The sequence below is a fragment of the Mauremys mutica genome, chromosome 1, assembly GCF_020497125.1.
Source record: "Mauremys mutica isolate MM-2020 ecotype Southern chromosome 1, ASM2049712v1, whole genome shotgun sequence".
Classification (NCBI taxonomy): Eukaryota; Metazoa; Chordata; order Testudines; family Geoemydidae; genus Mauremys; species Mauremys mutica.
This window is the reverse complement of record NC_059072.1, coordinates 303,595,788-303,622,973: the sequence shown is the minus strand read 5'-3', so window position 1 is coordinate 303,622,973 and position 27,186 is coordinate 303,595,788. Positions and strand designations below refer to the sequence as shown.

At 38.7% G+C, this 27,186-nt stretch overlaps 1 protein-coding gene across 7 annotated transcripts in view; it reads left to right on the top strand.

The window, feature by feature from the left end:
• The window catches only part of TSC22D1 (TSC22 domain family member 1), a 127,567-nt gene that overhangs the window by 35,777 nt on the left and 64,604 nt on the right, over positions 1-27,186 (top strand). For 2 of the 7 annotated variants that reach the window (XR_006578740.1, XR_006578739.1), the window contains one exon: positions 2,560-2,637. The exons of 2 other annotated variants lie outside the window; for them this stretch is intronic. The gene's annotated coding sequence lies outside the window, so the exon portion shown is untranslated. Of the gene's footprint in view, positions 1-2,559; positions 2,649-27,186 lie in introns of those variants that run through there. 3 more of the 7 variants (XR_006578738.1, XR_006578736.1, XR_006578737.1) reach the window with 3 other exon arrangements.

Here is a 27,186-nt window from a genome sequence, read left to right as displayed (position 1 = left end):
TGCCCATCTACCAGAGACTAAGTCAGCCTGTGTTTCCCTGGTGGGGTTGTAACCAGGGTGTTCTCTCTCCAGCGAGGAAGAGCCCAACACAGTCCTCCACATCAACGGAATCGGCAAATTCTTTTCACAGTAAAGATCTACCCTGCTGGCCTAAGCACATTCCAGCATCTTGTGTCTCTTACGCTGGCCCTCATGAAAATAACTCAAATAGGGGCAAGAACATAGACTTCCCTGGATAAGCCCATACCCCAAAGGTAGAAGGAACCATGTCTGTGTCATGCCTAAGAGGAATTCAGGTGCATCAGAGCTAGAACTTTTCCCTCTGTCCCTCCAAATCTGAAAAAGGAAAGGCTAAGTAAAAAGCACCATCCCACAAGCTTCCAAAAAGATGCAGAAGAATCTAGCTGTCCCCAGCCTGGCAACACATCTATATAGCAGACTCCAACCAGTGTGACAGTAGGAGTTAAAAAGTCCTATCAGAGTGTATGGTAGCCAGAACATACAAACCAGGAACCCATCTTCCTATTCCTGAGTCCTCAAGATAAGCCTATGCAAACTTGCATGCTTTTTATCCTTTCCAAGGGAGTTCTTATGTGCACTGAAAGGCTAGCCACTCCAGGGATCTGAAGGTAGATTCCTGCCTCAGAGAAAACTACAAGGGGATGGGCCAGGCCTTCGCATATGTCTGCTTGCTTTACTTAGCAAATTCTTGAATGGGTGGATTGATTTAATGTTTGGGTGCACTCCTGCTTAGCACTAAGAGAATTTGGCTGGGTTCAATACTGTGGAAGTTCTATTGTTTGTGTTTTGGATGCCTCTTTGGACTCACCATACCTGTCAGCCAGCACCAGGGACTGCAGTGTGATACTCAAGGCATTACATATTGCTACTGTTGTGGAAGGTGGAAGTGCAAGCAACATCTTCTAGCAACATGAAAACTCTTTGAGGAGCAAAGTATTGTCAGTCATCAGATACGACCAGTGAGAGCCTTTTATTCACCGTGCAATACATGAATTATTACTTTGATTTTTATTATTTTTATTCTTTTTGAGTATTCAGCTATCAAATACAATAGCAACAGAAGCTCTGTCCCAAAGAGCACTGCATATACTACCATTTTTCTTCTCCTTTTCTACTCCTATCCAGAATGATGTAGACTGTTAGAGAAAGCAAAGATGATATATTAGCTAAGAAGACCCCGCTGCCTGGACCTGATAAGTATCTTGCTAGGTCAGCTACTTTTCTTCCAAAGCAGGACAGACCCTTTTTTCCACAAGGACTAGTCATGCATAAGGGGCCAAGCAGACTTGACTAGGCTGCATCTGGCTTTTGAGAGGCAAACCATAATTAAAAAGAGATGATGCTCAGCCAAATTAATGTCCACCATTTTAATCTCTGGAAAGAAGTGAACCAACATGATGGTGTTAAAATTCAAATATTCAGGTAGAGATCATGAAATTCGACTAAAACAGTGCATCCTCAACTGTCTACAAGATTATCTTGCTATCGGGGGAAAAAGCTCCCACGTTAAACAAAGTCTTCATCGTATTCAGTGTTGAAGGTGAACTGATGAAAGAGGTAGGATCTTTCTTCATCCACAAGTAAAGCAACTTCTTTAGAGCCACCTTACTCATTCATGTACTTCAGGTACTTGTGTACCTCAGTAAACAAAAGCAGACTCAAGTAAATAATGAGGCATATATTTGCATCCTCTTCAGCTACCATGCCCCATCACTCCAGCTACACAGTGCTGGTAAAATCTTAACGATCTATGGAACTTCCTGTGCTAAAGAATAGGCAGATTAATTATCTGAACACTTGCTTTCTTCAGGTAGTAAAGCTTCACAGATCCAGCTCCCCAGGGAAGAAAAATTGGTCTAGGAATGCAAAACAATAACACAGGGATTGCAGAGGTTCTTGTGTTCTACAGTAGGCATGATGTGTAGTTACAAGTACCCAGTACCATATTAACTGTTGAAGTTTCCCAACTGGTGGGCTTTCAGGAGGGGAAGTGAGTTTTGCATTGCTGCCAGTGATTGACAGGTCTGGTTCTGCAAGTAAGAGGAAGACCTTACTATTGGAGCTGTGGACTAGTACTGCTAAGAAAAGGGGGACAGTTTAAAGGAAACTTCCAGGTAAGTATAAACACCTTTTCATCTCACAGCTTCTTTCTGCCTAATCTTGTGGAGAGCTGTTCATTGTGTTGCAATAGTAGATACTGTGGTTATAATTAGAGCTTGTCAGAAAATGGAAGGAAGAATTGTGGAAGTTCAGTTTTTCTACAAAATTTGGACAAGGTCAAAATTTTCTGACCAGCTCTATTTGTAACAACATAAAAAAAAAAACTTTTCTGGACAAAAACCTCCTGTGCTTGGTCTTAGCCTATTGGCAATTTAAAAAGATTTTAGACGTTTTTGACAAATCAGAGCATTGAAAAACCTGTAAAGCAGCTGTTGTTCAGAAGGTATCAAATACACTTCTCCTTCCCCTTCAATCTTACCTCTTTTGTCCTGGAATTATGGAGTCATGCCTTAGCCTTCTGCTTCATTCTTTTTCCAGCTGACCCCCCCAAAGCAAAGGGAAGAAACCAACAGGAAAGATGATTGAAGAAAGGAAGAAGACAGAATCCAAGAAATATCAGTGTGAGTCAGTTTCAGGCAGAAGCTCCCAAGTTGCAGAGTCAAAATGAAATTTCCTTTGGGGAAGGATCTGCTTCCAGGATTTGCTTCTCCCTTGTTCCCTGGGTAGACACTGAATTCTTGAACCCCCCCCATCAGTGTTGCAGGTAGGTAGAGCCCACTTGGGGATAGCCGCTTGTATTGCCTTCTCAAGTGTGGAGGACTGACTTGGCTGGTCCTTTGCCCTTTCTTCTTTGTTGCCCACCTTTCTAGACTGAGAGGGGAAGAGCTTCTGGCTCAACAGATTTTTGTGAGAAATAAGGAAGGCATTTCTCTCCCCACCCACTTTGCTGTAGTGTGGAAAGTTTCCTGTTGAGGGGTTTGTATGTGCACCTCATTGTCTCCAACCCCAAATCAGTACTGCTTTGTGGTGTAAGCTCTCCTACTGCTCTTCCTCTCTCCCCTCTCTGCACAAAAGAGCTGAGATACTATGACTGTGGAAACCATGTAGGCGGACCCAGGCACTCTTTTTTCCTCTCAGCCAGGGAAATCTGATTTACTAGTTTGTGCATCGCTGGATTTTGCAATTCCCCTGATACTTTGATTTGCCTGTGTGAGTACAATGGAGCAGGGTGCCAGGGCAAGAACGCTCACTGATCAAAGGAGATGTTGCTGACCCCTCCCTGCAGCTATGCCAGTGGCCCAGAGAATGTTTTTAGTGTGAGGTTTTTTAGTAGGAGCTTAACTGTAAGCTCTCCCTCCTCACTTCACGCCACATGCTGCAGCAGCAGCTTCTCCCTCAGACTGCCCACTGCCAGACCTCCCCATCTCCATCTGTGTCATAGCTGAGGCAGACAGGCTGTTGTGGGTGTCCCGTGGCTGTAACCACAGAAATCAAACCTGCAACGAGCAATGGGATTCTAAGAGGGCTTTTTCAGCTTCAAAGGTCCAGGCTCCTTTTCCCCCGTCCTTCTTTCATACCAAGAAAATTCAGCTAGAACTATGTTGGACTCAATACTACCCAGGTGGATCCAGTGGCTCTTCTCTCCCTCCTCACTCCTCAAAAATTGCTTCATGACCTTTCAGCCCTTACAGTGCCATGAGCCCTCAGTGGAAGACCTTGAGAAGGGCCTTCTAAGATTCCAGACAATGAGACTCCATTCTTGAATCTTGACCTTTCACAAGTAAGATTCCCTGACACAAATTGGGTTATTGAAGAGGAGGCGTTTGTTCGGGTTTTTTTTTTTTTTTTCTTCCAGATCATGCTGAATCCTTTGAGCCAGAGTATTAGCTGTCTTTGGGGTGGAAGCCCAGACAGATTATAGCTCCTAGGAAATAAATGGTCATTTAGGAGACATTCTGGTCTCCTGTAGTTCTTCATTGAAGTGTTATGTGGAATGTTTATTTGATCTGGCCCCTCTTACGTTGCTGCCCCAGGGTTCAAGTAAATACATCGATAAAGCTTGCAAGTCTCCAGCTGTACTACTGTGAACAGATCTTCAAATCTCAAATTAAGTGAAGTTGGGCCTCTTATTCCTCTACATAAGAGCCCTCAGAGGAATCTGTGAAACCTGCTTCTCTTGTGCTCCAGACACTGCTGCTTTTATAAGACCAACTCCCCCGCCCCCACCACAACCTCCTCTTGCACTTCTGGTTCAATTTCTGTAACTATAAAGTATATCTGTAAAGAGAATTTATGAAAAATAATGGATTTATTTAATCAGTTACTCCTTCTCTGGGTTTTTAGGAAAGAGTTGAGCCCAAACTGTCAAAATGCCAAGATATACAGTATTACATGTTTGAAATTTCTACAAATTGAAGCAAATTGTTAACTTAAATTTAAGTGTTTTGGAGGGCTCAGAGAAATGTGGCGGGAGATGTATTCAGTGTAGCTTGTCACCCTTTTAAGGTTTTTTGGGGAAAGCCTGTTCTATACATACATAAAATCAGTATGTAGCAGTTCTTTAAGAGAATTTCTATAACCAAATTCAGTTTATTGTGGTGCCAGATCAGCTGAGAAATAAGTAAAAGTGTCTGGCATTACTTGAAGCGTATTACTGAATGTCATAGGCAAACGATTCTGAGTTTCAGACCCCAAAACTAGTTTTGGAAATTCCTATAGGGGATTAACATTAGCCTTTACCAGTAGTGGAACAGCATCTCCTCCCCCCACCTCCCCAATGATCTGCTTCTGGCAATCGGAATAAACTAATCAGATGCTTGTGCCACCTTCCACTTAGTTTCTTAAATCAGTTCACCATGAAACATTTTTAACTAATGCCTAGGTCTTTCATTAAATTAACCAGCATACCTAAATTGCCTAACAATCTTAACACAGCCCCCAGGCTACAGCTTCATGGCAGTTGTGATTTCTTATTATGTTGGAATGCATTTCAGTTGAAGTATATTGTCTAAAAATAATTGTTTAGATAGTGCTGCTTAAATACATACTTATGTAGTGAGACATTCACAGAGGATTTACTTAAATTAGGCCCTTTCAGATTAAAAAATCATTCATGTGGCTTTTCCTTTGCCAAGAATAGCTATCATACTGCTTATTGCCTACATCTTGATTTCTGCTGTAGTCATAGTCTGTAAAATACACAATTTATAATTTAGTGTTTTTTAGAAAATTGATAAAATGTTTGTTAAAATATGGGACTGCAGTAACTGATTGAAAATAAATTTATTTAAACTGATTTCTTTAATCCACAAACACAATTGTGTGGTGATGCCATATAAAGCTCAGTGTGGTAAATCAAAAGTGAAGATGTATTTAACTTTTCAAAGTAAGACAGCTTTCTTTAAAATCAGTATCTCACTTATGCATATTTAATAGCTTATTTACTATAGGTATATTTATTTTGACTTTTTTGCATGCAGAGATTTAAAATCCAATTGTAGAAGTTACTTAAGAGCTTCAGGACTAAACATCTTTAAATCCAAGAAAAGGGCAAAATATGTGATCTTAAACACTGGTGGTATAAGTGCTGAATGAGGGCCTAAGTATGTGACTATGTCCCATTGATCTAAAGTTAAGCACATGCTTAAGTGCCCTTCCTGAGTAGGCATCCTTCTCTGAATTGAGGTATTACATAACTTTATTTGGTGAAGGATAATCTTAAATTACTCTGCACATCTACTGAGAATTGTTTTAATAGTAAAGTCTCTAAAGTCATAATATCCAGTTTTAAAAACGCTTTAAAAAAATTACTTAGCTCTGTTACAACCCCTTGGAAGCTTAAAACTATCCATATTAAAATTTATTTCCATTCATGAAAGTAAATTTTTTTGTTAACACTTTTAAAAATAATATAATTTTTTGTTGGTATTTTGATACTTCTGCTCTGTGCACTAGCATTGTGTAATGTACTCCTTTGGTACTCCGAAACGTGCAGCTTGACTCCTGGTGTGTTTTAGAAAGGTGTCTATTGATTATGTATTATCAAATATTAATAAAGGTATTAAAACAATCTGTTTCCTTATGTTTATATTATATTTCAGATTTCCACACATGTTCAGAGCAGGTGATCACTGTCTACTTTATCCTGACTCCAAAATACCAGGACTGTAACAAGAAATCCTATCCTATGATGCTAGTGTCTTATAGCCCAAGCCCTAACAGAATGTCTTGGGACTTGACTCACCTCTGTTTCCCTGATTTTTTTTTTTTTTTTGGCTCAACTTCCTTAAGTCTTAGAACCACCCAATCCCAATTATTTCTCTTTTATGTGATCTCTACCTTCCTTATAGGTGCCTGCTTCTAGCAATTTGTGACCCTGACTTTTGTCCAGTTCAGACTTCCCTCTCTCAACCCATCAAGAAAATCCTGACTGTTGGCATCTCCCTCTCCCTTCCTCTGCAAGTCATAACCTGATCCCTCAAGCTGTCCCAGTACACCATCAAGTCCTAATCTATTCCTCCATACCTTCTATCCATCCTCTTCATTGGCATTGAGAAGACACATTATCGATGCTTACTCCAGATCTCTTGAAAGTGTCTGTTGGAGATCTCTCCCTTCCTTATAATGAGAAGTAACTGCTTAGTGGGGAAAACACTTCTGGGGTTCCATATTCTTTCTTATCACTTACGCCATCTCAGGTTTGCTCAGTTTACAGTGAAATAGATGTTGCATATCTGTCTTCCATACAAATTTACTCTGACTTCTGAAAATCAAGTTGGGATCTTTCATTTTCATGCTTAATAGCAAGTAATATGCTGAAGGTCAAATAATACCATCTATTACATATTTGCAGTTCTATTGACAACAAATGGGATGCCCACATGTAACTGATAGAAGGCATAATTCTTAGGAAAGTAGCTTTCCACAGGTGGCACTCAGAACATAATTTGGCCTGCAGAACTTTTATCACTGATGAGATGTGAGAGAGCGCCCAGCTTGACTTTGAGCCCAGTGTGAGATTGAAGGGCTGTCTTTTTGGGAAAAATTGCATTTATTGTGAGCTGAGTAAATTTGGTATGGAATTAGTGATACACACGAACATGAAGCCACACAATGGCTTTTCTTGCAAATGGACTATGAATAACTGGGAATGGTTGTGTGGTCAACCACACTTTGAAGGGAAGCTGCACTAGTGTTCCCTTCAAAGGTGTGATATGTTTGCATATGTGGAATGGTTCTGAAATCTTTAGTTTTTTGGCTAGGAGAGTAGATTTTTAAAAAATTTAACCAAAAAGAAAAGAGAACATTAAGTTTTTAAACTTTGGACTTGAAGGTAGAGGCAGTGATCCTTTAACTCCTCATGGTTATTTACCCCTCTTTTTAGAATCTGGGCGGGGGAATACTTCTAAATTGTCTGTCTGTTTCATATGGCACTTTCCTTCTATCACTCCCATTCTTTCTATTGTAGTAGAAGTCAATATTGCTATCTCTTGTTTGTCTGTGCACCAAGCAAATGGATGTCAGGGCCATGCGAACAGTTCTGGGAATAGTGTGAGTGAGGTGCTTGTTGCAGAGCAATAATGCAAGCTCTTATAGCATCTCACAAATGATAGCTTTCTTGGGGGGAAAAATTAATGGATATTTAGAATCCTGAGGACATGCCCCACCAGACCATGCAAATGGCTAAGGTAGGTTACATTTTAGTGTGTATTCCTTGTTTTTGTAACTTTAACTTTGTCTGCAACTGATCACTCTCCCTCTCAGCCCAGGGCAGGGAAGAAACCTCGTACCTATGTATGGGACTAATGTGAATAATATTTGAACAAACGGAGTTAAAACGTATGGTCATCTCTGATTTTAGAACCCAGAACATTATTTGAAAGGTTAAAAAAAAAAAATGCAACTTGATGCACTTCAGTCCACAAGGCAGTGTAGGTTTTAAGAGAACACAATCTGTGTAGACCCTGAAATTCTAAACAAGATTACCATGTTCATTCAAAGTGATTATCAGCTAATAAAAAGTAGTATCCAGAGAATTCTTTCCAGAGACTGAGTTTAGGTAATTTATTCTTCTGTATTGTTGGAATTGGATATAAGAAAATGTAAGCAAATGTTCCTTGTTAACTGTGGTATCTGCTTTGGTCAGTGTTTGTTTTTAAGAGTTGAAAATTACAAGGTATTTTGTCAAAATAAATGTCATGCTGTCAGTTACCAAATTAGATTTTGACTGTTAATGTTTCATCAAAGAGACATTTTAAATTTATTTGAAGGGCTCTTCTGCTTACTTGATTTTTCAGTAATACCTTATCTTGATAAACTGAAATATATAATGTGTATTAATTAAATAGCCAATTCTTGGTGTGGAAAAGCTCTATAGAGCATTTGCTGCGTAGTGGCAGGGAGCATAATTCAAGAGCATAGTTTAAATGGCTTATTTTTAAAAGTCCGGTACTTTCCTCATGGAATCATAAAAGGATCTGGAAAAAATTGGTTCATTCACCACCCACTCTAGGATGGTTCTTTACAATACTTATTAATAATAAACACATTTGCTAGAATTGTGCCAGAAATGGGAGGGTGAGAAATAGAATGCAAAGCGTAGTATCTGGTAATCTTAGCTCTTTGTATTAAGGGCTTATACCATTCCTACGTTTACAGTAATATTCTAATGGATATGTACAACATACACTAATAAAGACGATAATATGGAAATAAATGGTAAGTAATGTAAACATTATGAACCTCAGAAAATAGACATGTAGTTGTTTTTTGGAGTACCCGTGGCTGTCGATTCAGGAAAGCATACCTGTCCAGGAAAGCACTTCAGTGGAGTTTAAATACTTAATCATGTTCTAGGACATGCTTAGGAACTTTCCTGAACAGGGATGATCTTAAGAATTGGCTGTGCTACCTACTAGAGAACAGTAACAGGACATAATCTGGAGACATACTGGATTTTGGGTATCTGTGTTGACTGAGTTACAAAGGATGATTGTGACAGTTCCGGAGGTGCTAAAGGTTATGGGGCATCTCGCTACCACCTACCTTTACGGGAGGAAACTTTTGTCTGTGCCTGCCAGGGGTCAGCTTCTTGACTCCACCAGCCCTGGGTAACACAAGCACTCCCCTCTCAGCCTATACAGGCTTTGCTGTCGCTCTGCAGGCAAGGAATAGGTGCACTCCATCCACCAAGCCCTCCAAGCATCTCTCTGGAGTGTCCATCCCATGTTCTGCTGGACACTCTCAGAATTCAGAGATCTGCTACTCCCAAAGCAATAGTACACAGCTTACCAGTTTCATTTCAAGATCACTGCTCCACTTAATTTGTTTATAGAAGGGCCATCAATTAATTGCAGTTAATGCATGCTATTAATGGAAAACAAACTAGATTTAAAAAATGATTAATTGGCATCTTAATCACACTGTTAATAGAATACCACTTCAAATTTATTATATTTTTGGATGTTTTTCTACATTTTCAAATATATTGATTTCAACTGCAACACAGAATACAAAATGTACACTTTATATTTTTGATTGCAAATATTTGCACTGTAAAAAAGACAAGAGTATTTTTCAGTTCACCTCATACAAGTACTGTAGTGCAATCTTATTATCGTGAAAGTGCAACTTACAAACAGAGAAGTATTTTTTTATATAACTGCACTCAAACAAAACAATGTAAAACTTCAGAGTCTACAAGTCCACTCAGTCCTACTTCTTGTTCAGTGAAACGCTAAGACAAACCACTTAATTTACATTTATGTGAGAGAATGCTGCCCACTTCTTATTTACATCACCTGAAAGTGAGAACAGGCGTTCGCATGGCACTGTTGTAGGTGGTGTTGCAAGGTATTTACATACCAGATATGCTAAATATTCAGATGCCCCTTCATGCTTTGACTTGTAGGCATAATTTTCAGCATAGATACATGACTCCTTAAATATTAACTGTACAGACATCTCACAATGGTTAGGATGGCCAGTGTTTTATGGCTGTTGGTAGAGACCTCAAATGCTACACTTAAGCACATTATTATGTAACATTGGGCCCAGGGGATCCCTGTGCACCATATGTAAACCTCCATGCACCTCCTCTGTGCCCTCTGCCAGTTGGCATCAAGAGGTCCCAGGGTCACAATGATGAAGAGACAAAATCTAGATTGAAATGCAAAGGAGTAAACTGAGTGGAGCCAAGATCAGAGATGTGTACAAATGGAATGTTCAGTAACCTCAAGATGGTAGAGAGGGACTTGCTTGAGGTCCGGAGAAGTACAAGAACTGAAAACAAGACACAATCAGGTAATACAGAAATCCGCAATTAATCTAATTTTAGTCTTGACAGAAAAATGACTTCATGTTATGTGTAGCATGTTAGTGGTTGTAAAAATAAGCCACTAACAAAGATTTAAAATCCAGTAACTCAACTTTTTTGAGTTACTATTGTTAAAATGGTTACAGAATGGTGTTTTAATACTACAAAGTCTTTAAAAATGTAAATCAGGTATTAAAACAAAATCCCAGGGACTTGTATATAGTGTTTTGATATTAAAAAGTTGAATTAAAACAAAAAACTGCATCGTTTATTAGATACACCAGAAATTGAATGTTACAAATTTGTACAACTTATTCATACATTTAATTTCTGTGATTGTAAAATAAGTTGTCTTTCAAAATTAGGTAGTTGTGAAAGTATGGTTTTGTAGCAGAAAGGAATAATGGTACAAGATTCCTTTGTGTATATAAACAAAGGACAGATAAACAATTCCATGTGTCAAGTTGTTTTTTGAATTTTGTTAATAAAAATTGCTTATTTACATGCTGTTGTGAGGCTACATTATCTCATGAAGTTAAGGCCTACTACAGTATTGGGAAGACCTTGCTGTTTTTATTGTGGATTGTTAACTTTTGTTTTTCATGAACTATCCCTCCCCAAAAGTAGGTACCTAGGATTCCAAAAAGTTGTTTACGTTTTCATGGTAGTATGGACTACTGCGTTGTAGATTTTGTCAAATACAGCAATGTGTATAATTTTGTGTAAGGTTAATCTTAATCAAATAGCTGCAAAACACCCATGACTCTGGTTTGTCCACTGCTATATTATTTAGGTCAATGCAATATTTTCCTTCTCCACATATGTGGAGCGGAATTCCATGTATTGTTATCCTTTTAGTTAGTTATGTACTGGCAGTGATGAGATCTTTTGCCAGGATATACCTCATTTCCACCTGCATAAATCCCAAGATTTTTATTTTTAATTATTTCTGTTAAATTTTGTGCAGAATGAGTTCATCCTTGCTCTCTCACTCTGGAAACTGTTCACTAACAGGATGGTTTAAAATCAGTTTTTATTAGGTCAGATATTTATATTTAAATTGCATTTTTTAAATACAGGTTTCTTTTTAAAAAAAAAACTATTTACAATTGATAACCTATATTAAGACCTAAACTCTAATCTATTAAAATAATTTAAGTTAAATACAAAAACTATTTAGCTGTACGTGTTTGTTTGCAAAGTTTTAAAGAAAATGACACCATTGAACTAGTGGAAGTCACTGACTAAGCGTTTGGAACAAGTTTGTTGAAGTGCTAGCCCAGCTTTTGACAGCAGTAGTCTCCTTAGCAGGTACAGAGAGAATATTTTCCTTATTTCAGTTTATTCAGCTATTTCAGTTCAATGACTAGTTCATTCAAAATTAAGAAAAAAAATGGGAGATGTAGAAAGCAGGAATGCTTGTTTTCCTCTTCCATGAACAAAAACAGAATGAGATCAACTTTTTCTAAAATCTAAAAGGACATGGTGACCAGGAACAATCAATATTGACTGACTACAGATAATACTTCATTTGTGTAATCAGTTAGTTTTAAATGAGAGAAGTATTTTTTAACGTTTTTATTAAACACTTTTTCTTATGTATCGAGAACATTTAAGGTTGCGTTAATATTTGGAAAAAAATTGAAAATGCTATTTTTGTGCTTTTTTAATTGTTTAACTTTCCATCCAAATAAAGCTTGATGCAAATTGCAAGTAAAAAAAAAATCTAGTAAATAAGTGCATCATTTCCCTTCATTTTAACAACAAAAAGGTAAAAATTAAAAATCTGAATAAATGTTAAGCTCTCTAAGTGCTTAAAAAAAGTATAGAGTGATAGTATATCATCCTGGCTAGCAAAAAGAAGCGCCAAACTTAGTGTAAAGGCTATAATTAGTTGGAAATCAACATGTTTTAATTACCATCCCATGAGACTCTAATTCTTTTCCTAAAGAAAAGTAAAGTACAAAAACAAAACATGATTTAAATCAACGCAGCCTGCTTGCTGATTTAAATTGTGATTAAAATCGGTGATTTAAGTCATTGATTGAAATCAGTCTACTCTGTTCACTCCCATCATTCTTATAGTGATACACTAGTCATGTCACTTTAGTGCCAGCCAAAACATCTAATTAGCTGAGGGGTAATTTAAGAAGCACTTCTGCAACCTTTACCCTAGTGCTAAAGGAACTAACTACACAGTAATACTGTATTTATTCAGGGAGTGAAAAACTGGGAAATTCAGGAATTAAGTTTTCCTGGTATCAAATCCCAAATTGCTGCCCAGAACTGTAAATTACTTGGGAGCCTTAAGATGTCTGAAATGGTGTCACTAAGGCCAGGAATGAAACCAGAGTTTCCTATATGGCAGTGCAGAGCACCACCTGCAGGCTGCCATGTAGATCAGAGTAGATGTCTTACTGACCATAACCAGGAAAGCAACCTCTGGCAATCTCTGATGTTTTGTTTTTAAATTGTGGACTCTGATTGCAGAGTGATGATAGGATGTGAGAGTCAGCTAGTTTCCCATTCCTCATGATCTTATAGTTTGCTGCATTTTAAGATGCCTCCTGTCTCCCATTGTGTATTCAGATAGTTTTGAACTGAGCCAGATTTTGAATCTCCATTTACCTTTAAACAAAACAGTGTCTGGCTGGTATTGTAGTTATGCTACCTTGTGTTATCCTGAACTGCCCACCTGTCTTTTCTCTCTCTCGACGTTCCTGGTGTTTGTCAGTATCTGCTTTGCTGGGTGAACCACTGCACTTTATAAATAATTCATCTTTTTTCTTTGTCTTCACTACCCAAATACCACAGTATTACCCAAAAATGCTGCTGCTTTGCAAACTATCAATATTTTTTATATGTACATATGCATCTATACCCATGCCTGTGTATGTATCTATACAAAGAGAAAATATATAAATGAAGGAAAAACTTGAAATCCGAGCCACAAATATCTATGGGTCAGATTATGATGCTCCTTCTTATGCTGGGTAGCACCTTATTCGGTGAATAGTCTCATTGTTTTTGTGGGCATGCAGTGATCCCGTGATCTTTGAAACCTGTCTCCTGAAAAATGTGATATGGGATGGACTGGACTAGACCACCTCAACGCAAGCCTTCTGCCAGAACAGCCTTCTTGCTGATTTGTTAAGGACCCTCCTGTGCTCTAGATATGTCCAAATATAAGAGAACTAAAAGATCTACAAAGCTCCTTTGCTTCCTCTCAAATTCCTGGATGGTAAGCATGTCTCTTTCCCTTACAAAGTCCCCTTGAAATCTCCCGACTTAGAGGACTCAGGAAAATTCACCTGTTCCAATCCATGACCTAATTAGTATACTTTTCCCTGGCTTCAAGAATTCATCGTCCCAGGCTGCTTACAATAAAATGCAAGAAGAGCAATTACCTTCCTTATCGAGATGCAGTTCACTATTTTCACTATGAATGGGTCTACACATGCAGAGCACAAACCCATTCTGAGCCAATGTTCAAGTTTAGGATTGACAACCCTTTTGTGTGTGTGGTTTTTTTTTATGGTGCCTAGCATAACGGGGGCCTTAATATCTGATTTGGGCCATAGCTGCTACTGCATTACAAATTTATAAATAACAATAACCAGGTTTATAAAGTATAACAAGGCAAAGTATTTTCATTGCCCTCCTCCCCTATTGACTTGTCATTCCTAGTTCTCAGTCAGAGATGGAATATGTTCCACCAAATCCTGATGCCAGTACCTGACATAGGGTCAATCACACAAGGAATTTATATTTAAAAGCAAAACCAAAAAAACCTGTAACTCTGCTTCTTTGCCTATTTGGAAAAAAAAACCTCCAAGGAGGTAAACAGAGATTTAAGTACCACCAACCAGATAGGGAAACAAATATATAGCTTACATTAAAAAATAAACTCCAGCCCCCCACTTATCAGAAACCTAGGGCTATCACAACAGAACAAATTTTGGGAAAAGTTATAATAAATAAAAGGAACACTTAAGTCAGTATTTTTGTTTCTTTTTCTACTGGTGAAGATATTTTTCACTTCTAATAGGCTCTCTTGTAGGATAGTTTCTGTTCTCCATCTCTTGTCTTTGCATTGTGCCCTTGTTTCTTGTGCTTGGTTTTCTGCTCGTGGGTTTATGAATGCAACAGCGAGATTTTAGATAACTGTCCAATATCTACTAAGTATGTGTTTTACCATATACAATATTAATGGCAGCTTCAACTTTGAAGCGTATGTGTACTAGACTATCAGTGAATGAAAAATGTTCCCAGGAGGAGGAGCTGATGCTAGAATTTTTAGCATTACATTGTAGCTTGACTTTATACTTTAAAGAGAGGCCCCCCAAGACAGCATTTTAACAAGTGAGAGCATGCAAATGTGGATATAGTGGTGGTATGTGTATACTTCAATAGAACTTAAATATTGGCCGTACTATTTTAGTTTTCGCATCATGATGCTGTTCTTGTACTTGGTGTGCGAAATGTGCATTTGTTGAGGGGGAGTGTGTGTGTGTGTGTGTGAGAGAGAGAGAGAGAAGTAATAAATTTAAGCTATGATAGACTCCTGGAAAGTGCCTTTTTTTTTTAAGTACTAGATGCTTTATTATATTTAAAATAAAAATACATTATGGTCTGAGTTTTGTAGACGATTAAGTACTGGTCCATAATAACCATTGCATCCTGCCCATCTCTGGCCAAACTTTTCCCTATAAAACTTGAACAACCTCTAACACAGGCATATAGTTGTAGCAGATGTTTTCATACCACAGTTGTCTTGGATCACCCCAAATATTCTTAGGTATCAGTGATATCCACATCACTTGAAGTGTATTGCTGGAAACAGCCACTGATCCTGAAAATACTTTTATGCGCATATGTAACTTTCCTCATATGACTAGTCTCAAAGTCTATGAATGGGATTATGCTTTTGAAGTGTTTGCAGGATTAGGGTATGAGGATGGGCTTTAAAAAAAAAAACATTAAGTGAAAGGACATTTAATGCAAGGGGATATTTTTTTCTACAACTGCAAATTTTGTTCCATCTGGGGATATTCAGAATGTGTGGTTTAAATTGTTTTGCTATAAAGTTGTCTTTCAGTAACTTCTTAAATTTAAACTACTGTACCCTGTAGAACCATGTTGGAGCCTCCATTTTTTTAATAGGTGTTATTTGAAAGATGTCATTTACAAGGCTTAGCCACCATCCAGAGCTCAAATATCAGAGTTCTAATGACCTTGCTGCTGGCTTCATTTCCATCAAAACCAATGTCTGATTATTAAACAGCATTAGTGCTTTAAAATCACTGTTCCCAACCTTTCAAAATATTTTGTAGCACTTAACCAGTCTTTAATGTTCCAGCACTAATGTTTAATTTTTTGATCTTGCCACTGCAAGGAGCCATGACCTATTAGAACTGCTGTATGCTTCCTTTTCCACTAGATAGTGCTGTTAGAGGGAGAAGATGGCAAAAAGCTTCTTCCTGTTTTAGTTTTATTACACTCCACTTGGATGCCCCAGCCCTGAAAGGGCAGTGAGTTTTAACTACAGTGCACAGGCTGACCAATTGGGCATCAAGTAACAATTTTTTCATTTTTAATACAGTTGGACACCGATTTGGTGGTGGTTGATTTGTAGAATGAGAAAGTTATGATGGCATTTTTATAGTATATATTTAAGATGATATGCAGAGACATTCGGACTACATAAACAATGTTTTTTTAGCATCTTCACTTAAGCATTTCTTTGTTTTTCTTGCATTATATCTATTTTGAATAGCTTTGCAAAATTGTGTTTAAAAAAAAAAAGTCCACTAAATCTGCTTGCGTTGCCCATGGTTACCATGATGCTGCTGAAAAACCTGTTTTACTAATTAGGTTTTTTTAAAAAATATACGCCCTGGATGAGCAAGCAAATATAATTTTTCAAGTGTGGTTTAGAACAATTGTTTGCAATTACAAGGGGGTTTCACTTGTAGAAATCTTAGTATTTGTGTGTGCTACATAATCAAAAAGCGTATGCCTTAGAAGCATGGCTTTCTTTACAAAGGAGCTGAGTTGCCCCCTCATGCTGTGTAATCCTTAGTCAGTATCTGGACCTACTGATTTTTGAAGTAAAGTATAGCTCATCATGATTTAAAGGTGGCAGAAGCAGTCCTCTAAGAAACTGCAAAGGAGATCTTGCTACTATAACCCACAATATAATTGTTCCGTTGCTGATAGTTTTTCTGTGTCATTGGTTTTCTACCTGTGGTCTGCAGACCCCGGGGATCTGCAAACTCTCAAGATTTTCAAAGGGGACTGCACCTCCATTTGAAATTTTTTAGGGGTCTGCGAACAGTTTAATAATCCTGTCTAGTTGTGGGTGGATGTGCCTCTATTTGGTGATTCCTGAGACTGTGCTGAAGGATTTCCATGAAGGGGTCCCTCCATTATCTACTGAAGAAATTCAGAAGTTTAACAAACTTGTCATTGCTCTTGTGGGTCCCTGTCTTCCTGTGCACAGGAATATATCAAACCTCTTGGTCTTGTGTGGCAGTAGGAGGAGGGTATGTCATTACAGAAAAGCCTTCTAAGATTGCTTCTGGTTATCTCTCTGGCACTTGAGTTTTTGTGGACAAAAGGCTACAGTTATGATGGACTAATAAGTACCAGCTATGCTGTCCAGGCAGGATTAAATACATGGGTTATCTTGACTTGTACTGTGCCTTGGCTTGTAAGATGAATTGAAATGGAAGAGTTTGGTAACTATCTTGTTATTCATAGAGATCATTTATTATATATTGGTATTATGGTAGTGATAGAAACCCCTGGCAAGCTGGGTTCCCATTGTGCACTCATATAACGTTTCCTGTCCCAAAGAGCTTACAGTCGTAGGCCCCAATACTGCAAAAGCTTTTGCGTGTGTTTAACTTTGTTTGTGAGTAGTCCAAATGAAGTTAATATGCCCTTATGGACAATCAATAATAAATTGCCTCTATGGCAAGCTGCAACAGATGGGTGACACATAGGAGAGGAAGGGAGGTTGGAGTAGTATGACATGATCAGGTTTTACATACACTAAAATGCGTGTGATGGAACAGATTCTATTTAATAGCTGTGAATAAACTGAGGAGTGACAGACCATTCCTGCACTTGAAATGACTCAGCAGTTTTGGTGTGGAGGAAAAAGTGACAGAATCAATAATGCAATTGTAGCACTCAGACCAGAATGTTACTTAACATTCCAGGATTGCCAGGATGCTTAGTCCCACACACTGTTCCTTGTCACTCTCAAATCATGACGACTCTTCTAGGGAACCTTCTTCTTCAGTATGCCTTACCCTTAAGGCATGCATCAGCTCCCAGGAGTTTCTCAAAAACCCCGGTAAAAACTCTTGCCAATTTGATCTGCCTTTGTATTTCAGCCTTGCAGATAACAAGGGGCCTCTGAACTTCAGAGTTATTTTATTTCACTTAAGCCATTAATTTGGAAGGCTGAATGTGGGTATATTTATTCAGACAAATTTTGTAGAAAGCTGTTATGACTCTCCCTGCATTTGTTTACCAAACAGAGTAACCTAAATATCTGTTTTTCCTTACTGATGACTTTTTAGTGTGTTCCAGTGCCTTCTCAACTTTCATTCCCCACCCCTGCACCCCAGCTCCCCTTTGGTATGGAGGGATGCTATTCAGTTTCCATCATTCCAGATTTATAGATTGAAGACCCAGAAAGAAGTTTATTACATGCAAATGAACTTGCGCTGTGTGTGTGTATCCACTAATCTGGGAATATCTCACCCAGACAATATTAATTTTTAGTGGCACTGATACAAAGTTAAATTCTCATCTATATTTCTGCAAGTTGGGGGTTAATTGTTCCTTGCTATTGAGCTTGTTGGATTGCTATAGACTGGGAGAACACTGCTTTATAAGCTAACTTACAGTAAATGGTGCCAATACTACTACATCTTAAAATTGGAAGAAAAGAGAAGGTCGATGCAGGGATGAAATTCTCTCTTCCTGCACTTAAGCACTCTTATACCATTTTCACTTTTGCATAGTGCTATTTCATTTTTACCCCTAGTTTTAATTTTCCTGGACAAAAATCCTACACACAGGTTAGTTAAGAGAGAACATTAACATGACTTGATGATAACTTTAAATATCTGATTTATTTGTTAGCTGTGTCCTTTGTGATTTCATGAGCAATATCATAAAGGTTTTATGTAATTAATTTTGTCTTCCTTTTAAGAAAATCAATAAAATTGAGGTTAATGACACTCTAATGCTTTCTTTGAAATTCTCAGAATAAAATGTTAAAGTTGCCAGGGCAGCTGGGCAGAAACCATGTGACTAAGTTTTTAATTTGGACAGTTTTCAAAGATATCTCCCCTACTTACCTTTATTAAAAATACATGTACCAGGAATCATTTATCTATTGTAAGAATGACGTGGGTCAGACATATTTTGGTTTTTCATGCAGAAAAGATATACCTATCTCATAGAACTGGAAGGGACCCTGAAAGGTCATTGAGTCCAGCCCCCTGCCTTCACTAGCAGGACCAAGTACTGATTTTGCCTCAGATCCCTAAGTGGCTCCCTTAAGGATTGAATTTATAACCCTGGATTAAGCAGGCCAATGCTCAAACCACTGAGCTATCCCTGCCCCGCAAGACCCATTATTTAATATTGTCAGTTAATGAGTGAGTGAAACGGACAATCTAAAGCAAGACTAATGCATCCTAAAGCATACTTAATTAAATTATTTTCACAACTATAATTAAATTTTATTTTTATTACTAATTTTTAGTTTATACTAATTTATTACTAATTAATTTGCCAGAAGCTGGGAATGAACGACAGGGCATGGATCACTTGATGATTACCTGTTCATTCCCTCTGGGGCGCCTGGCACTGGTTACTGTCGGAAGACAGGGTACTGGGCTAGATGGACCTTTGTTCTGACCCAATAGGACCATTCTTATGTTCTATAGTATACTAGTAAGTGTATTAAAGGTCTTGTCTTGTAATTTATGTATGTGACTGTGTAATGTGAGAGGTTCAATTGCTTTTTACCAGTAAAATCTTCAAGAGGAACTGCCATTTTTGTAGGTGTAGCTTAATGTAGTTCTGCTGTTTCCAGGCCTCATCCTATCTTTCTGTTGTGATCTTTATCTGAAGAGTGAGTTACTGGTAAGTTTAGGGCCAACTTTAAATTCTGCCAGTATATGTTCAGCTATACATCATAAACAGTTGTACAACCGTTTTACATTTTAAGAAATAAAAAACTAGTCTCTTCTCCCTTCTCCTAGTGGTAACTCTTACATGCAGTTCGCTGGCTTACTCTGTCAGGGACTTGTCTACCCTGAAAGCTCAGACTCTAACATAATGGCACATTACAGGGTTTGAGAAATTGGACCAAATTCATAATTTTTTTGTAATGGCGTTAAACCAAAGATGAATTTGACATGATAGTCTTCTGATGTCATTACATGTCAACACTAGAAGCATCCTAGCAGTTCAGTCCATGTACCCCTGGACTGATACTAAAGATAAATGATGTGCTTCCCGTCTTCTTTTCTTGTGTCTGTGTTGGCATTCTCTTGCTTTTTTTCTTATGTTGTCTTTTGTATTAAAATCCAGCAGTCTAGTCTGCGTGAGTGGGCCATGTACTAAGTAGATTCTGATTGATTTATTTATTTTTATTCATTTTTGCCCGGAGGAAACCAAACATTACTCATAAGCACTTAATAGTAGGAGCTGTATCTTCATGTGTCTGTGCAGTACCTAGTCTAATAAGGCTTCAATCAAGATTGGGATCTCTAGGGATTTTACAGGTTCTTAGTTAAAAAGACACTGAAAGCGTAATAGTGTGAATGTCGTTTCAGTTTTTAAGCATGAACTTTTTATTCTACTTAATTTCAGTGTTAGGTGACCGTTATTTTTTAAGACTTGAAAACCAGGACACATTGCTGCTTCATCCCTGGCCTCTTCCCTTTACTATATCTGGCCTGAGTACTTGCTTACGCTCACACCCTTCCATTCAAAATAAAACTAATTACATACTTGTTAAATACAAGATATACAAACCTAAATGTTTGTTAACCCTCATCTCTTAAAACCATGACAACTTTATACCATCTTTGGATACCCCCTTCCCACTTAGGGTACCTACTGGTTTACTCCCCTCTCCCCCCGAATTGTTCGTAATATTAACTTTGCAAACTAGGTGAAATTTCTGCTTTCTTCGGTACAGAAACACTGTTTCCCAATTTGAGCAAATGTACAGGGGCAGCACTAACCAATTGATGCTCCAATGTGACATACTTAAATTGTTTCAATCTTTTTTGTCTGGTTTCCATTCAGAACATCACTTGATTTTTGTGATGCACTTGTGTCCCTGTGGGCTTTAAGCTCTGGGCCATCCTAGTGATGTCACAGCTTGCATAATAAGTATAGATCAAAAGGAAAATGTTGACAGAAACTTAAAGGGGAAATATCAAAGAAAATAAGGCAACTAAATCCATACTTTGGATATGTATGGTATAAACCAGGGATCAGCAACCTTTGGCACACGGCCCGTCAGGGATGTGCGCTGATGGGCCGGAATGGTTTTTTTTACCTGCAGTGTCCGCAGGTTCGGCTGATCGCAGCTCCCACTGGCCGTGGTTCACTGTTTCAGGCCAATGGGGGCTGCGGGAAGCAGCATGGGCCGAAGGATGTGCTGGCTGCCACTTCCCGCATCCACCATTGGCCTGGAACGGCGAACTCCGTCCAGTGGGAACTGCAATCATCCGAACCTGCGGACACTGCAGGTAAACAAACCGTCCTGGCCCACCAGTGGATTTCCCTGATGGGCCAAATGTTGCCGATCCCTGGTATAAAACAATATAGTGTGATTTGGGCTTCCATAGTTTTTATTGCCACACCCTTTGGAAGGACTTGCATAACTAAGTTTTGGGTTAATTCCTAGTGAGTAAACATTCAGCTCATACACTTGGTACTTAGAATTTTTGTAGTCCCACATACCGCTGTACATTCAGATCATACATCTATGATATATGTTTAAACATACCAATCGCTAGGAGATGCTAAAATTATCCACTCCTATTTTGACCTGACATACTTAACAATGATCTGTGAGATGCTTGCTGCGCAGCAGGAGGAGATCTCTCTGCTCACATCATTCATCTGTGATCATGCTGTTGCCCAGAGACGTGTTGCATCTAAAAAGCTATTGAGTTTTCTTCCTGCTCATTTGACCTCTCCATGGCTGTGAGTGACAGGGTTTCAGTTAATCACTGGCATGATGAGCACGCAACTTGTACATTTTGTCAGATGCTGCTGTTCAAAACCATTGATAGCTCAGCTGCTAAGGTTTTGCTCCCTGTCACAACCAGTCGTCTCACTTTCAGTGGAGCAGACCAGTTGTGCTCCCTTATCAAGCAGGCCTGGCCAGTTTACTTCTCTCCAGAATGTGAATTGTTCCATCATAAGGGAATTGAGACCATTTAATGCAAACAAAACTGGGGGAACATGGGTTAAGAGCATAATTGTGGCAGTGTTAGTTACCAGATAAGGCTATGATGCTGGGACAGGAACTAATATAATTTGGAAACATCAATGGGCTTTGTTTTAAAGTTCTTCCTTTTATCAAATCCACTTGCTGACTCTGCTTTTGCAGGTTCAAATTGATAGACAAGCAAGCCACCCCCTAGTTATCCAGACTGCTGGCGAGAGTTAAGGGAGCTGGTATGCAGGGGGGACATGGAGGAAAGATCAGCTTTTTGGTTCCAAGCATATCAGGAACACTGCCTCAGTCCCTATTGTGTGTTCATATTCCACTTCCTGGGTGACCTCATTTTCAGTGCATGCACAGCTCTGTACCTTAGGGGCTATTGCAGCAACTAGTCAGCAAAAGAGTTTCTTCCCCCTTTCTAGGTGGGAAATTGTGAAAGGACTGCTGTGGGACACCCTACTGGCTTTTTTAGCTTTGCCGCCTTCGAGTAGTGTCCCTGTGGTGCTCCACTGTAGGTGTATCTGCCTCTTTGCCTCTAAATGGAAATTTTAGGTAGCAGCATCCGTTCAGCCTGCACATGCGCGCTCCCTCCCTCGTGGTCTAGCTCTTCAATCTCGAACAGTGCGGTGACAGACATGTTGCTGCAGAGCCAAAAGTTGATCACTCAATGTACTTAACTACAAAAATGGAAACAGTTCCAAGTTTGGTGTAATTCTAAGCAACCAGACCCAACCTTCTCTTCTCCCTCTGATTTTAGACTACATTTTAGACCTCCAAGAGGTCAAAACTCTCGCTCAGCTCCCTTAATCTTGCAACCATAATGGCTTTCCACCATCATGTTGACGGATACTTGGTGTTCCCTCATCCACTGATGTGTGGATTCCTTAAGGGCATTGGGAATCTCTTCCCGCATGTGAGACCACCCGCTCCAACCTGGGATCTTAACCTAGTTCTCAGAGCTCTGACTAGACCTCTTTGAGCCCAGGGCAACTTGCTCTCTTACATCTGTCCATGAAGATAGCATTTCTAATTGCAATCGCTTTAGCTAGGTGCACAGGAGAAATAGCAGCTCTAATGGGCCACCTACCACACTATCTTTTCTAAAGACAAAGTAACTCTGAGGCCACATACCAACTTTCTACATAAAGTTGCCTCCACTTTCCATATGAATTAACAGATCCATCTACCTGTTTTTTCCCCAAACCACATTGTGACAACAGGGAGGAGATTATGCATATGTTAGATGTTGGAGTACTAACCTTCTGCTTAGGCAGGATTAAGGAATTCAAGAAGTCTTCTAAACTCTTCCTTTAGTTTGCAGAAAGATTAAAGGCTCCCCAATAGCCTCTCAAAGACTATCCAAATGGGTCACTGATATCAAAGGTGAAACCTGGTCTCTCTTTCTGGAATTCATACGCTCTCCATGAGGTCAATTTCTGCCTTCCTTAAAGATCTCAGAGCAGTGGCTGGGGCATCTGTCCACGCTTTTGCAGAATATTATGCAATCACTGGAGATTTGGACTCCCATGCCATCTTTGGCTCCACAGTACTCTATAGTAGCAGACTTCACTCCGAAGCCCCAGTCTTCTATGCGGGATACTGCTGTAAAGTCACCTACAGTGAAGCACTCGCAGGGACACTGCTCAAAGAAGAAGTTATTCACCTTGTGCAGTAACGATGGTTCTTTGAGATGTGTGTCCTTAGGGGTGCTCCACAAACTGCCCTCTACTTCGGAGTTCTCCATAAGGGGCTCAGCAGTAGAGAAGGAACTGAGGGGCGTTTGCCAGTGCAGTGCTAGATAGCCTCGAGGCAGACCACATAGGAGGGAGAGCGCATGTCCAGGCTGAACGGACATTGCTACCTAAAATCTTCAATTAGAGGCACGGGCCCAGATATGCCTACAGTGGAGCACATATAGGGGGACAGTGAGTTCCTTCCTCTTATTCCTCAAAGTTATGTGACCGAAACTCTAGGTGGGTGGGTGATGGTTGAGTCTTCCCAGAGGTCCCATACTTTGCATTCACTCAAAACACTACTGGTGAATGAGCTAAATTTTCTGCCTATATATATTAAGGGTTCTTTTAAAGAATATGAAGCCAATTTTAGTACTAAAGCATTCTCTGGTATCTGTGGTAAAATCACTTATTGAATGTAACTAAAAGTATTTTGCTGACTTAGATATACTGTACAGTTCAGATACTGCACCATAAATAGTTAATTAGTTTAGCAATTTAATTAAAAGTCACGAGTGCTTTATGAAGCAAATGTAATGTGAGCGAGTCAACAAAGTGAGTGGTCATTTTTTGTTACTTATGTTTCCAGTTAACTGTTCCAAAACCCTCAGTGGAGTTAGACGAGGCCAAGTATCGGATTTAACAATAGTGATCACTTTAAAACTGGCTTTTGCCTAAGTAAACGTAACTCCAAGTGCTGCTTTATACTCTTAATCTTTCCAAAAAAAAAAAAAAGGCTCCTTACAGTTGACTCCATTACAATGGAGAACCCGTACATAAACAGAACTATAAGAAGAGTCCAGGATGGAGAACACGGGCAAATTACCAATGGACCAAGTTTTGATTAGCGAAGTTGCGTGCCTCAGTTTTTGGATACTCAGCCTGACATATTAAAGGAGCATGAGCTTCTGTGTGTGGGTGGGTTGATCCCAAGCACTTTAAAAAATCAGACCCCTTTAAGGTGTGTCTGAGCACCCAAAAATTTGAGAAGTCCTAAATCACTAGTCACTTTTGAAAATACTGATCTGCGTTCTCAACTGTATTATGCCAATTAAATGTCAGGAGAAAAGATTAACATACTGATAAGTGGATTGCTTTATTAAGTATTCTACAATAGTGGCATAATCCAAAAATAATGAAATTCAAGAAATGATGTTGTGGCATGTATAGATCCTGAAGTCATTCACTGCCACAGTTTTCAGCTTTTATTTTGAACAGAACGTGTGACTTCCTCAATATATGGTCAGTAAAATCCAAAAGAATCAGTTTATCATGCTCACTAGCATCAGAAGTTTCATGTGGCAGGCACCCACTGTGGCACGTTTTTGACAGTGTATTGTGGCATTCATTTAGTATTGTGCAAAAGTGCAATGTTTCAGAGTACATCTAGAATATCTTTTCAGGTTCTAGTTTCACCAGTCTTACTCCCGTGATATTCTCTTTCATCTTGAATGACCGGTAGAAAAAGTCAAATTTTTAACATCTTCAATCATTGGGACCTATCGGCTACTCTGCTTTAGCAAGTAGAAGTTGTAAAGCACGGTTAACGTACAATATTTGCCAACTTAAAAGTTTCAATGGAATTTCACAAAAATACAGTTCTCCATAACAGTTTCTATATGTTTAAACTGCTCCATAGTGGTACTTCATGTGGGTCAGATGGCATAAAGGAGTGTTCTCAAGGAAGCTGAATAGGGGAATTCCCTAAACACCCCCCCCCCCCCCAGGACAAGAAAAGGTGGGAACCTAATTGCCAGAAGTAAGGGAGTGATATTGCTGCTTTCTATATGGTTATTTCTGGAACCTAAGTTGTTGCTGCTGCAAGGTTGTTTTAGGCTATGTATACACTACAGCTTACATTGGTATAATTAAGTCAATCGGAGAATTCTCTCCCATTGTCTTAGGTCTGGTCTACACTCTGTGTGTGTGTGTGTGTTCTAAGTTATGCAACTTCAGCTATGTTAATAATGTATCTGAAGTCGATGTACTTAGATCTACTCACCGCAGTGAGTCGACTGCTGACGCTCCCCTGTCAACTCAGCCTGCGCCTCTCACTCTGGTGGAGTACCGGAGTCGATGAGAGATATTAGAATATTCTTCTGAAATACTTTGTATTCACAGTATCAGAGGGATAGCCTTGTTAGTCTGGATCTGTAAAAGCAGCAAAGAGCCCTGTGGCACCTTATAGACTAACAGACATATTGGAGCATGAGCTTTCGTGAGTGAATACCCACTTAGTCGGATGCACCCAAGAAAGCTCATGCTCTAATACGTCTGTTAGTCTATTAGGTGCCACAGGACTCTACTGCTTTTGTATTCACAGTTGCACAAAAATAAATTGCCCCTTTACTTATTAACATATACATCTTCCAAAGCTAACAATTCTTTCCCTTTCTCTGTTGCCTAGAAATATTTTAACTAAATTAGTAGATCCAAACACGTATTTTGTACTGATTTTGAGACAAAGATGTTAATATTTCCAAATGATGAATTTGGTATTCACCAAATTTTGTTTTAACTCTCTGCAAAAATTAATTATAGGTAGCCTAACCTGTATTTCTTAAATCCTTGTTCTTAAGGACTTGAAGCAAAAATGTTTCCTGTTCGGATGGGGCCAGATCCACCTCCCCATGGAGCCCTTCCATTGTCTTCAGTGAAAGGTGTTCATGATAATCTCTGATTTATATTGGCTAGTCAGTAATGCAGCCTCTTTGTCACATGAATTGAGATATAACTTAAATATGGGATATTCTCTTAAAAAACGAGTTGTCCTCTAAATTTCAGGTATAGATAGCTTAATTTGTGTGTGATTTTTATGTTACAGCATTACTTGTCTGTGTATTTTGTGGTTTTGCCTTTTCAACTTCATAAGAAATTAATCAAAAAATTGTTAAAGGAAAATCCCAATTATTAATGTTTTTATCCATTTTCCATTATACAGTAAAATACTGATAAATATTACAAAATGTATATCTGAGACTAGTTAATTGAATAATTGTATGAGGCAGAATCTCAATAAGAACAGAATTTTTAAACCTGATTTTAAAACAGTATACTTTCAATATTTCAAGTCAGTGAATAGAGATACTGATCTCTTTTAGTTGAGAACACCCCGAACAATAATCTGTGATAAATAATTCCTAGTTAGGGATTCAATTTGATAAAAAATGACTGAAAGAATCAGTGGTCAACTCCTTCAACTTTTGTGTGCAGACATGTTTTTTAAAGCAGACCCTTTATTGAAGCAAACATGACTTCAAAAACTTTAAATGTTTAACTCTTTCACATTAGATAGTATGGAAATAATGGCTTTCATTTTGTGTTCAAATGGGAATATTTTTCCTGGTTAATGTCTCTCTGCAAATTCTTTATCTTTAAAACTGGAAGAAATCATTTGATTTCAGACAGTGTGATTTTTGTGATGAGCTGATGTAAAAGCCTCATACTTTCCATCTTAATGTCAAACAATAATACTTCATTGTAAATACAGCCCCTCTAGTGTCATTGTTGAACTATAAAATGAGCTGTGAAATTTGTTGTTTCCAGATGAGCTTGAAACAATGAGAACTTATGCACTTCCTTAGTGAGAGTCTTGGAAAATAAATTACACTGCCACTGGG